Raw genomic sequence first — 14,674 nt, 5'->3', positions numbered from 1 at the left:
TAATAATTCGGTGACCAGTTTTAGAACACCATAACCTGTCCCTTGGTTGGCAGAGATATTTTTAGTCCAGCTCCTACTACTGCCTCATCTCTGTAGACATTGGTGTGTGCGGAAGGATGGGTTCATTCTCCTTGAAACATATGTTGTAAAAACACTTGTTCAAGCCCTACATAAGCCTCTTCTTGAAGACCAAAGACTTGAGCATGACCTATAAACACGTCAACTCTAATAATACACTTATTTACATGGGACTATAATTAGGGGTAAAGTAAAAGCTTGTTTACCTCATCTTACAGTTAGTACTTTTCTCAGCATTATCATCTTTTAGTTTATGGTTCATATTGATGCTGCTACTTAAAACACCTATGAAAGAGCAATGAAAAAATGTTGCTATAACACATCTGGGGACAAAAAAGAAAAGCCAAGCAAAATAAAGAAGAATGAAAGAAGACTGTACATGTTGTATGCCATACATTAGAGTTAGAGTGCTGCAGTGCTCATAAGAAGTTTCTCCTGCAGGAACCTTTATGTGTCAATGTATGGTTTAATGAGCAAAAATATTTATCATCATTAAGGCACATCTAAACGGAGTACAACATGCTCAGTGCACACCAGTGAACCATATATAACCATACATCTGTTTATGCATTTTCTTGGATCAATCAAAATCAACACCATAAATTTTAATTATCAAAATATGCTCCAGTCCCCTTCCAATGTGCAGATTTTATTTAATTAGCATGTGATGACGCCTCAGATGCCTCACAAAGATGTGATAATATGCCTTATCTTATACAATATCTTATACATAGAATTTGTTATTTGTAATCTGTACGGTCTAGTAAATTTCTTACTTGAATGTAAAAGGTTATATTTATCAGTAAATAAGTGAGCAAATATATACAGTACATTTACAGCTTTGAAACCTTGTAAGTGCAGAAAATCAAATGTAGTTGTCAGTACAGTCCATTAATTACTTAAATTACTTTCAGTATGGTAATTGGTTACACGTTTCTTTATTTGGCTTGTAATCAGTCATGCAGAATAGGTTACGTGTACTAACACCAACTTTCCGAAATGTTGGTCATGTGCAACCAAATTGAGTTTTAGTACAATAATGAAACGCTGGAATTTTCCATTAAAGAATTTAATTTTACATTGACAACTCAGTGAATACCCAAAAAGGTATGAATGATTACTATTCAGATACTCAAAAAGTAGTCTATTGAAAATGTATAACATTTTCAGAACTTCAATCTTAAAATCGGAATTGGATCCAACAAGATTTACTATAGAAGAAAAAGGGATAGAGAAATAAAGTGCTAGAGAAGGTAAGTCACTAACATTTACTGTGTAACATGCAGCAGGTGGCGAATGCTGGTGATGGGAGATTGGTTTGGATGAATGAGAAATGAAAAGGCAAGAAGTACACAGCGGAGAGGCAAGCAGCGAGAGCTGTAGTAAAAAGCAGTGAGGCTGTTTGACATTTGCATGAGTCAGACAGTATGATTACAAACCTGAAGCAAAAGAGAGATTTGGTTGCTGGCAAGTAAAACAATAAAGAAAATAAAGAACTAGAACAGAATTAAGAGACTTCTCATATATGCCACACACACACACAAACTGTGCAATCTGATAATGATTGATTACAGAAACCAGGGTTTAAATAAAGCATGCCAGTCAGAAGATGAGGTGTGGGTGACTAGGCATTGCCAATTAGGAGCAAGCTAATTGGTTAATGCAATTTTAAGGAGCCAAGACACACCACACTCAGAGGCACACAGAGACAAACAGGGAAAGATATGAAAACATGAGAAATGGCAGGTAAACACAGGGAAAAGAGGAGTAACTGAACTGCTTAAAATTAAGTTCACTATACTCACAATATTTACAGTATATTGGGCTTATCATGTTTTGCTATAGCCGATTAACCATAATAATAATGCTAAGTGGCATCATGACAGTGATAATAATTTCAGAAAGTCAGATCACTTTTTTCAAGTCTATTAGCAGTTTTTGATGAATACTACATATAAAACAATAGTTTTTCTCACCAGATCAACAACTGCAAACATTGATAGGCCAAGAAAACAAAATGACGAATGAAAAAATGTAGCAGAAGCCAAAAGCATCACAGAACACCTAAAGCCACAAAGAAAATGTAGCAAGCGCATGCTGACAGTATGAATGCATGTGTCCATCAACATAATTGCCCCATCATAAAGGATGAGTAGATCTGACTCTAAACACAGTTTTACGTTCAATTAAATTACAACATAGAAATGTTTGGACAGTTTCAGGTTTACGGTTCAGTGGAGATAATAAGTCTTGGAAACAAGTAAAGGCAAAATAATAACATGCAAAAACATAACTCACTTCTGTAAGTACACCTGGAAATCATAAAAGCTCAAGAAGTAATCTAATCACCTTACAAAGATAAGCAGTTGTCTCTGCTGAGAATTTATATCTCTCATAACCTATAGATCGCCTCTGGAGAAAGGGTGTCTGAAAATTCTTGCCCTTTAGATAAATCTCACGGTTCACACGAAAAGCTCAAAGGGATTTATCTATAAGTGATGATGTCATTTTTCAAGAGAATTTATTGATTACAAAGTAGTGGTTTTAAATGTGCTTAACTGGACAGTGTGCATCATAAGTTATCTTGACAGTCCACGGCATTAAACTGGAAGTACAATTCTGACACACACAGACACACAGATCCCTGGATTAAACCCGAAGTAACCTCACAAAACCCCAAATCCTGCTTTTAGTACAGGCCTCTGGAGGCATGTCGTGAAGCATGACAGAATGAAACTTCTAGTGTACGCTTACAGTTCTGATCGAAACCTTACAGATACTCATCATGGACATAGATGCAAAGTGAAATATTAGGCTTTTCCACCTCAAGTAGTTGTCAAATAAAATCATGCCAGGTTGTGATGGCCACCAAAAGCATCTGTCCAAGCTGCATTACTAACTAACATGTAACCAGTGTTCGGAAGGTTACTTTTAAAATGTGTTCGACTACAGATTACACAATACATGGCCCAAAATGTGTTTTTTAACATATTCCATTAAGTTACTCAATGAGAGTAACGTATTCTGAATACTTAATATATTGTCATGCTTTTTACAACTGCTGTGGGATTTATTACTATTACTGAAGGCTACTCGCCATACTAATACCAACTAGATTTTTAAATATTAATATAAAATGAGTAACAGTAGGTAGGGTGGACACTAGGTGAGGCTGCACTTTTTGCAGTGATCTCGTATGGAAAACTATTTCTCTATCAGTAATATGTTTTCTTTTTGTCTGCTTTCAGAACTGCATATGATTATTTGCAGCTAGCAGGTTGTTATGTCTACCAGTCTGTGGTTTATGAACTAACCTCGGCTAACGGCAGCTAACACTGTTAACTCGCTAGGGAGTAGCCTTCAGTAATAGTAATAAATCACACAGCAACACTACATCGAAGACACTGAAGTGGCACAAAGCCCAGGTAGCTACCACAACTAAAGCAAGGTAGTTGAAGTAGGCAAACTTTAGTTTTTTAAAAAGAACGTACTTCCAGATGTTTCTTTAGGGTTGGAGCTTTTTGACGCTGAGAGCAGCTTGGTTGCTAGCAAACAGAGTTTGCACTGCACGTTCAGATTTCACCCATCCCTTTCTCTTTAAATGTAAAGTAAGAATGTATTCCTCCCTGTGCATTAGATCCTCTTATTGCGTGTTTTGTTTTGGTTGCCATTGGCGTGGAATTACCAAAGTGAGAGAGGGGATAGCCTAACATATGAAACAGGAAAAGACTGCTGTGTAATCTTTTTATTTCAACAAAGTAACTGTATTCTAATTATCACCTTTTTAAAGAGTAACAGAATACACTTGCTCATATTTTGTATTTTAAATACATAATGCTGGTACATGTATTCCCTTACTCCCCAACACTGCATGTATCCAAATACAAAGATGGATTTTTTTTTTTATTTATATAGATGTATATCTATCTTTGACCCTCTGTTAAACCCTCTAATAAACTGTGTATTCATTCAACCCCAGAAAAGAAAGATTTACAGAGATATTTCCAGTTCTAAATAAAAATGCCAAAACATTAAACTGTTTTTTTGTTTTTTATTATTGTTGTGTTTTTTGTTTATCTTTTAAGTAGCCATACACATCAGTACTATTTCATCATATCGCCGCTTCTGGCCAGTAGTGTACAGTATGTGGGTGTGTGTGCATGTTTGTGTTGCTTTGGCTGCTTGTGGGCATGTGCTTGTGCCAACTGATGGACTAATGCCTAATGTAAGATGAGAAGGTAGCAGAATAACATCCAGAGGCATCCTCGTTCCCCAGTTGTTTTTCAACACTGTATTGCAAAACTAAATTGGCGTGTGCCCCTGCTCTGTGGCCTGAAGGGTGGCTGCAACCAAAAAAGGAGCCATTTATGATTTGACAGGCCTCAAGCATTGAGCCATATTGTGTCAAACACTCGGCAGACCTTTGGGAAAAAATATAGGATATAGTCAGCATATTCATTACATGTATCGATGCCTTTTTAAAGTTTGACAGCTGTTTAACCATGTTCATAGTTGTACTTCTCAACACTTAAAGCTACCGTATTCACGAGGAGTCACCTCCACGTGTTTGATTTGGCAGATGTCTACGCTGGATGCCCTTCCTGACACAAACCCAAAGGGATTTGGTGTCTCCTCCTGGGTTCAAACCAGGAATCTTTTGCTTGTTAGGCAAATATGTAAACCACTACACTATAGAGCCACTCTCAGCACTTAATGGTACTTAATAAAGTGATAATAAATCATCCCACCTATTTACCCCACATTGAGCCAGATGAGGTGAAACAATTTAGCTAATTTTGGCCTGATGAAAAGATAAGCCTCTTGGGGCACAAGTGAAGTCATCAAAACATCTGCTGTTAACCATTAAAAGCTCCCTGTGCCCTAGTGATGCCAGAGCTGTTTTAATCTGTTGTTCTCATTAGAGATGCAGGCATGCTTTCAGCAGCCAAGTTATTCACAACAGTTCCCGGGTAATATAATTGTTTGGTGTATACTCACATATTAAACATAAACAACAAAATATTATTTTAAAAGGTGCATCCCATTTATGTCATTCCCTCTCTCTATTTATTTGTTGTTTTTCTGGCATTTAATAGTCAGTTTCTGTCACAAATTGGTATTTCTTTGTGTAGTTATTTATCTAAATATGGAAAGAACAGATAGTAGGTTTGAAATGTAAGTATAGCATCTTTCTTTAATATTACTAGACCTACTAGGCATGCTGCAAATTGAGGGTTTAGGTTCAGCTGTATCGGATTTTGCCCTGATATTACATTGTCACCATGAGAATAAATAAAAAACCTATTAAGAGCATTGTTATACTCCATATATAAATGACTAAAATAGGGCGAGGGCTCAGCTCCATTAGCTTTGGAGATATTAACAACTGCTGCTTCATTATGACTCATGCACGGCCAGCCACTCTATTGTGCTAAAAGCTTATGAAAAAACCCCAAAGATGGGCAAAGCAGATAGCGTGGGAAACTGAATTGACTTTTGATTCGTATTGAAAATACATATCATTGCTTACAGCTTCTTTTTAGATGTATACTGGTAAAAGGTTACAGTTTCATAATATGATTTGTTTTGTATCATGGTGGCAGAGTCCTTCACTAAGTGCTACCTCACCTTTGCCACACTGGCATGCTAGACTTGGACTACAGCTGTAGCACTTATGTTCCAAAATAATAAAAAGTTGTATCACAATCAGCATCTGCTGAATTGAATAAAACAACCACACACAGCACACGTTTGGGGAACATTTAAATATCCTATATATCTCCCCTGCTCATTGAGGTTTGCTAACACATCAGCTATGAATATTTAAGTGTGTAGCTCCTGAGTTTAAAAGCAATAGAATTAAAATGCAATAACAGTAGAAGAACAAATATGGCGCCATTGTTTTCTTTTTTGAATAGCATCTAACTTTTTACCTAGAGTGTGTGCACATTGTCTAATACAGTAGCATACCTAAAAGCTTTTAGCTGAAGCCCAAAACATACTGGTTGGTGATTTGCCTCAATTTTCTTGTGAACTGCCAGACTAGGTCAAGCGTTTTGCTTCTGATGTGGCCTCATAGCCTTGATGGTGGTGATAATAATCACATGGAGCTAATAAAACATACACTTATGGAATAATAGTCCAGGCTTTTGAGTACCCTGAAAAAGTGAGCTGATGAATTTTTTAAATGCTAATCTTTGAAGAAGCAGCAGGAGTGCACTCGTCAGTAAAATGAGGGGCTGCCAGGAATCTGCAGCAGGATAATTAATTGTTGAGTCTTTACGGTGGGGATGCATCTACTGAGACCCATTGCAGATATGATACAGCTGTTAACTTTTGAGCCAATTCAATGTGGGTTTTTAATTTTTTCTTTATATACCTTTCACACCCTCCACCCCTCTCTCTTTATATATCTTGTGTGAATAAGTGTGTGTATGTATGAGCTGGTGCATAGCTCTATGTGTCTAATTATGTCTACATATGTGCAGACTTGAATACATGTGATTAAACACCCCCTGAAGCCTTTGAGTTTGGGAGCCAGATGTTGCAGAGAATATATTTTTGACAAAAGGCAATGTGAAGCGCAACAGACATTTGAGGAAGTCTGTTGTAAATATTTATGAACTACAATTATTTTAAGCTCTTTCCTGTTTGATTGAAAGTTTAGGATGCCATAAATTTGTGATTGTTCTTTAAACTCTCTTTGTTGTTCTGACCTTTAGTGACCTTGGGAGCTGACCCATTCCTCTGTAGTTTAAACACTTCTGTAGCAAACATTTTATGTTTCATGTTAAATGCATCTGGCATTCATTGGCTATTTATTACAGATTAGGCTCTTATCTTGACTAGGATTAAATCTTTGCCTCATAATGACAGCAAATTTGACTGATACTCACAAAATCTTTTTTTTTTGTTGTTTATTTGGTAAAAAATAATTCATTTTTGTTGTTTCTTTTGTAGCATCTTGATTTTTAGTATGCATATTAAATCCACATTCACATCTAATAGCAAAATGTGACCTTTTCAGTGTTTCCTGTAATACTATCACACCCAGTGTTTGTTTGCAAAGAACAAAATCTTTCCATTTTTATTTTAGTAATTAACCCCAGCTGAGGCCTAAAGCTGCCCAAGTTAATGAAGTTGAGATTTCTGTGCAGGATTAATTAGAGCTCGAATGGGGAGGGGTGGGGGCTTGGGGGGGGGGGGGGGGGGGGGAGATAAATAAACAATGTAATGAATGACGCAGAGCATGGTCTTTAATGCACAATTAAATTGGGATTGTCTTGGGATCTGGCAAAGCACACAGAAGTTACTCTCTTAAGCTTGCTCCATATATCATGCCTTCACTCTTAATGGTTAGAGGCAACCCAGGCAAACCCCAAGATATTTAAATTACTAAGAATAAATAGTTAGACAGGTTATATAATGTCTCATTACCACATACATAAATACACTAGATAATCTATTCACCATGGGTTTACAAAAACAAACAATCATGAAATCTACAACATTACATTGAACCATTTTGTTCAACCAGTAACAAAACTAGTAAAACATAGTTGGAGCTACAGGTATGATGGTGAACACTAAGCAATATCAAGCCAGTGTGTAAAGAGGTGCATCTAGAATGTGTGTCGGTGATGGTAAATAATAGGTTCAAGTCAACAGATGATTAAGATATATGCTAGATGCCAGAAACAAGAGAAACAGCTCATGTTGGTTTGTTCTTTGTTTGTTTGTTTTTTTATGTTTTTGTTAGTTTTAAGCTGATAGCAGCACATTTTACCATTTAAAGAAAGCTAATCACTACAACCGCCAACATTTCTGCTAGAATTCCCTGAAGAGGTCATTTTAAACCAGTCCTGCAATAACAGAAACGCCACATCTTTGTCGTTTTTCACAAAATTACAAAAGGTTGTTAATGTTTATAAAATTGTTCTAATTATGAGGAAGCTTCAACAAAATAAATACTTTAGATTCACTTTTAGGGGTTTTATTACCTTTACAAATGAATCCATCTGACCATCTACTCATCCACTCACTTATTTTCTACTCCTTATCTAATTTAAGGTTTTGGGTGAGGGGCAAAAGGCAAAGAATAGCCTGGACCCTTACAAGTCTCTCATAGGGTTACATTTTACAAATCACTTAACTTATTTACAGATCATAAAGGTAAAAGGTAACGATACAAGAAACAACACAATAACTAACACAGCTCAATAATTTTAATAGTTATGAAAGAGGAACATTATACAAAAGCTAAAACTGCATTTTGAGTCATTATGGTTATAATCATTGTGTTATGCTAAACATGTCTTGTTATTTTGCTGTGATATATGGAGTCTCAGTCTAGAATAAAGAAAATACTTTTTAAAAAGCACTCACTGTGAAACAGATTGGACAGGTCATTCCCTACATTTGTGGCCTCACAGTTGGCTACAACATCAAAAGAAACACATTTTAATAATTAATTTTTGTGAAAGTAGAACAGTGAAAGTTTATCATCTCATCTACATCTGCCTCCTCTTCACCAGACCTGCAGCCCCACCTCTCTCTCTCATCCACCATCTAAGCTGCTTCACCTCAATCTGCAGCTCCTCAAGCCTGAAACCTGTCCAATTCAGCAGCTCTGCTCCAGATTTCTCTCTTTATTTACTTCAATTAGTACTCCGCACTCTGGACTCTCTGCTTAGTTCAGTTACAGTTTCTCCATAACCTCCGCACATCTCCACATCTACTCATACATTGCCCCAATCTGACCACTCTGACATGACCCGATATCCTGTCAATATACAGTCTTACAAGTTCATGTTCTTTTTTTTTGCTAGCTCCAAATTAGACACTATGTCAAGGAGAAATAACCAGTTATGAAACAGCTTCAGCTAATCACCCTTTGTATGAGCTCTGGGCATTCCCTCCAGACTCTGAGCACTTAATATCATAGTTTGTTGACTGTTTTTTGTACTTCATCTGCTCTTACACAAGAAGCTTGGGCCAAGGAATTTAACATGAGACTGTCAGTGGAGTTTTGGGAGGAAGAGTTGTCCCTGATACACAAGTGCTCTATCAACTCGTGTTGCAGACTGATTCTTCCCATCAATATTTTCTAAGTGTGACAAATGCGGCTTAGCAGACGGGACAATTGGACATCTTTTTTGGTCCTGCCCAACCTTATGTCAATATTAGGCAAACATTTTTCAGTGGCATTGTTCAGGTAAAAATAGGTCTTTGGAGGACATTCCTAACAGCTACTTTGTGCAAAGCTGAGGTTTTAATATAACATTCAAATAATAAAGTCTATTTCAATGTAATTTCTGATTCTAATGAATGTCATCAACCTGAACACATTTTATGTTGAACACAAGATCAGCTGTAGTGATGCTGTGTGGGAAAAGAATCACTTAGAAGTAAATCGCAATGATTTCTGTGGTGTGCTCAAGTAGATTTGTTTTTTCTGTGACCTTAAGCACTGTGATCAGCGCTACTGCTTTTACTGAATTCAACAAGATAGAAACAGAGCTCATATATTGTTACATCAGGTATCATGGCTGATTTCTCAACCTAGACAGTATAAAGCTAATATAAATGTGGAATTCAGCAAATGAAGTATCAGCTTATATTTAAATTGATGACTTTTAGGTTTTTAAAATGGCCATGAGCACCACAGCTGCTCTGCACCAATCAAGCATAGTGCATCATTGCAAACTTCCCAATCTACACTTACAAGTGTAGACTGCTCCAAGCTTCTTTGTATTTTCATGCAAACTTCAAATAACAAAAAGCTTTTTATACTTCAGTTTTGCTAGATGATTCACAAAATCATAATTCAGGAACACATCATGTACAGATCCATTATCTGTTCAAAAAGCTCTAAAATGACTGCAAACATTATTTGTAAGGTTTAAATACCCAGTTTCTCATGTGTAATTGAGCAGTCCTCACTTCTTTTTTACATCTTTGTCCTTTTCTTAGTGAACTTGTAGCACATTGTTTTTTTCTCCTTGGGAAATACAGCAGCTGTACCTTTGTGACAAACTGCACACAGTTTGTGTGCTTTTGCATATTTGTTGAGCTGACAGAAATATTGCATTTGAAATCGCATGCCACTTGAAATTTGTACTTGTATTTTACATCAATGCATGTCTGTCAAATGTACATGTACATTTGACAGACATGCATTGATGTAAAATACTAACTCCCCTTAAATGTCCTAAACCTAAAGAACTACACATGTATGAAAAGATAAGGAAAAGAAAGTAAAGTAAATCTGAAAACTTGTTAGAAAAAATTATACTTAGAGTGACCAAAGGTAATGGCCACTCCATATTAGCCTATCTTGCGCTTAGCCTTCAAATTGTGTCAAGAATTAAGTTGCAGTGAAAAGATTTCTTTTAAGCTGAGATTTATTACCACACCATATTTCCCTGAGCCACTTAAACAGTTGAGGAAAGAGTAAGACTTCTGCATGCAGTAAAACTCAGTGAAATACTTAAAGTCTGGCAGTCTGTGCGAGCTGAGGCACAGCAGACGGCCAAGACCATGCTGGGTAACATGCTCATTTGTCCATATTTTTTCTTCAGCTCCCATGGGACCTTCTCTCCTTCTGTTGCCTTATTCCTATATGTCTTAGGGGGTCTTTTCACAAGAGATCTCTATCAGAGAAAAATCTGTGTTCAACAGTTCACTTGGCAGCACTTCACTCAGCAATAGGGAGACAGAGAACCATTGTGAAGTTAAGAAGCCCATACAGTATGGTCAGCTCATCTAGCCTGCCTGTCAACAACACACTGCAGCTGATTTCTGTTATTAATCAATGCTAAATGGTACAAATCAGTGTACTTATATTTAAGTACACTGATGTATGTGTCACAGAACACTGGCTACACATATTTAATGTATTCTGTGTGATTTCCCAGTGCTAATCATGAACATAAATCACCTGTCATAAAATGAAGCACTGGTTTTGAAATGCTTCATCTATTTTTTAATTATCATTTATAGCTTCACACTCACAGTATCTTCTTATGTAAAGTTAAACATGCATTTATTTTCAACTATTAATGATTATCTGTGTGATGTCATAGCAAAACATTTAAACAAATCATTAAAATCATGAATTAGAAGTTGTTTTTGAATATGGCATAGAATATTTATGTTAGGAAATTGCAAATGACTTTATGACTCCAGTACGGTGGCCCTGAGAGGCCAAACGGACTGCAACTTAAGAAAACACCAGCAATAAGAAAAACGCTCCAAAAGCACACAAAACACAACCAAAATATGCTAAGAATTGCGCTGGGAGACACTTAAAAGAAGTGGAGGATCTATCAGTTTTGTGAGGAATGAAAACATACGAGGTAAGTGTGTTAGCCTAACTATTAGCCTAAAAATCTGTCATCAGTATTATATGAATTATAAGATTAAAACACACTTAACTAGCATGTTTTGGTTCCTGCAACTGGTCCATCGGGTTATTGTCTCCCCAGGAACACTTCCCTTGTGCTTTTGGAAATCTGTTTTTTCCTATTTGTATTTTCTTTTTTCCTATTTCCATTTTTCCTATTTCTGTTTTCTTTTTCCCTATTTCCGTTGTGTTTTGTGTGCTTTTGCAGCGTTTTTTCTATTGCTGGTGTTTTCTTAAGTTGCAGTCTGTTTGGCCTCTCGGGGCCACCGTACTCCAGCTCAAATCAGACCATAAATTTATCAAAGTACAAAGAGCTTGGTCACCACCAACACTACACTGTTTCAACTGGCTTAAGCATAAACTAGCAAATAAATTATCGCAGTGCAGTTTTAAACTATAGATATCGTCAGTGGCTGCTTTGCTCAAAATCACCCTGCAGTGTTTCTGCTCTTTCTTTTGAGTTTTACTGCAGATTAACTCAATGCATGCTTCCTGCAGAATATTTGGGCTTAGGAAATGAACTGATCAATGTAACCTGCTGGCAAACACGAATAGAGATTCATGAACTGGTGATTTGTGCATATTTAACAGTTGGCAACAAGATCATCTCATTAAATCACCTTTTATAATTATTTACACACACAATGATGTTAAAACACATTTAAAGGCAGTTTTTATACTGCCAAGGATTCTGTTCAGTAGCCAAACTTTAACATGTATGAATACCTTTTTTAATTATAAAGCTGTCGCTTAAATACTTTAATTGATCATCAGTACATATAAATGTACATTATATCTACCTAGCAAAAACCCACCATACGGGCCAGGTGCTTGTTTTGCTCCACTCATTTTTGGCAGAGACATCTACAGTAAAGTTAATTTATCTTTTTATTATTATTATCTTTACTATACCACTGTAGCTAGTTTAAAAGAGAAAAAAACCTAAGTCACAAACCTTGGGTTTGATGTACTATAGTGTTGGTATGGCTGGTTACAACCAGCGAAAAACGCTTTTAACCTGCAATTTTAAAAGAGACATTTAAGAGATATAGTACATCTGATTTCAACCCTATAAATGTGTAATAGACATCCCGATCCACTGTGTCCATTTCATGCTTTGCCTCTCCAAAACATGAACATTACTGCATGCAGAATTTGCATTACCAGCAGGGGGAGATAATATATTTAAAGCCACGGAGTCGACATTGAGCAAAAAAACATATTAAGTACTTTCCAGAGTCGTTAATCATGTGTTTTCGTAATCGAAATGCCTAGCTTAATTGTTTCAATTAAGCTAGGCGGCTATTATGTATGTACATATAAATGTGTTTATCATATCTGTTTAAATGCTTTCCTGGGATATTTTTCATGTTGTCTTGAAATGTCTCCCTTTGCTGTTACAGCAGATTACTGCAACCTATGGAAACATGCGTGTCTATTTCATGATTTGCCGTGATACTAGGTTGCAGATTTTTTTTTTTTTTTTTTTGCAGTCCTGGTGGTCAACAAAAACGTCATCAGCTTTGCTGAAATGAATTGTCATTTGTTAAGCTATACATTTGTCATATTAAGAACTTTATTTACTAACTTCTCTTAGTTGTGTGTCAAAAAAATCATTTGCAGATGTCAATTTTGGTGACTGTTAGGTTACATACAGTTAACGTACAGTATGTGCTGTATGTGTGATGATGTTCATGCAAAGTTTAATTCAGATTGGCTCACCCCTTAAGAAGGAGATAGGGTGCATACAGACAAATACACATCCATATTGTATGTTCAATATATAATAAGATTGTTAATATCTATAGTTAGGCACATTTGATGTTTGATTTGTTATTCATCACAGAAGCTATACAAAGAAACATACAGGGTGGGCCATTTATATGGATACACCATAATAAAATGGGAATGGTTGGTGATATTAAAGTCCTGTTTGTGGCACATTAGTATATGTGAGGGGGCAAACTCCTCAAGATGGGTGGTGACCATGGTGGCCATTTAGAAGTTGGCCATCTTGGATACAACTTTTGTTTTTTCAATAGGAAGAGGGCCATGTGACACATCAAACTTATTGGTAATGTCACAAGAAAAACAATCGTGTGCTTGGTTTCAACGTAACTTTATTCTTTCACAAGTTATTTACAAGTTTCTGACCACTTATAAAATGTGTTCAATGTGCTGCCCATTGTGTTGGATTGTCAGTGCAACCCTCTTCTCCCACTCTTCACACACTGATAGCAACACCGCAGGAGAAATGTCAGCACAGGCATCCAGTATCCGTAGTTTCAGGTGCTGCACATCTCGTATCTTCACACCATAGACAATTGCCTTCAGATGACCCCAAAGATAAAAATCTAAGGGGGTCAGATCGGGAGACCTTGGGGGCCATTCAACTGGCCCACGACGACCAATCCACTTTCCAGGAAACTGTTCATCTACGAATGCTCGGACCTGGCACCCATAATGTGGTGGTGCACCATCTTGCTGGAAAAACTCAGGGAACGTGCCAGCTTCAGTGCATAAAGAGGGAAACACATCATCATGTAGCAATTTCAAATATCCAGTGGCTTTGAGCTTTCCATTGATGAAGAATGGACCCTCTATCGTTGTACCCCATATACCACACCAAACCATCACTTTTGTTGTATCAACAGTCTTGGAGGGATCCATCCAATGTGGGTTAGTGTCAGACCAATAGCGGTGGTTTTGTTTGTTAACTTCACCATTCATATAAAAGTTTGCCTCATCACTGAACAAAATCTTCTGCGTGAACTGAGGGTCCTGTTCCAATCTTTGTTTTGCCCATTCTGCAAATTCTGTGCGCTGATCTGGGTCATCCTCGTTGAGATGCTGCAGTAGCTGGAGTTTGTAAGGGTGCCATTTGTGAGTAGCTAATATCCGACAAAGGAATGTTCGACTAATGCCACTCTCCAGTGACACGCGGCGCGTGCTACGCTGTGGGCCCTTGCTGAATGAAGCTAGGACAGCCACTGATGTTTCTTCATTAGTGACAGTTTTCTTGCGTCCACATTTTGGCAAATCCAACACTGAACTAGTTTCACGAAACTTAGCAAGCAGTTTGCTAACTGTAGCATGGGAGATGGGTGGTCTTGCATTGAAATCTTCTGCAATGACCCAGTTACTGCGTTCACCAGATATCAACACAATTTCAATCCGCTCCTCACGTGTTAA

This window comes from Rhamphochromis longiceps, linkage group LG1 (assembly GCF_057381845.1).
Source record: "Rhamphochromis longiceps isolate RC_006_pf linkage group LG1, R_longiceps_female_GT1.1, whole genome shotgun sequence".
NCBI lineage: Eukaryota > Metazoa > Chordata > Actinopteri > Cichliformes > Cichlidae > Rhamphochromis > Rhamphochromis longiceps.
Note: the sequence above shows the minus strand (reverse complement) of the source record.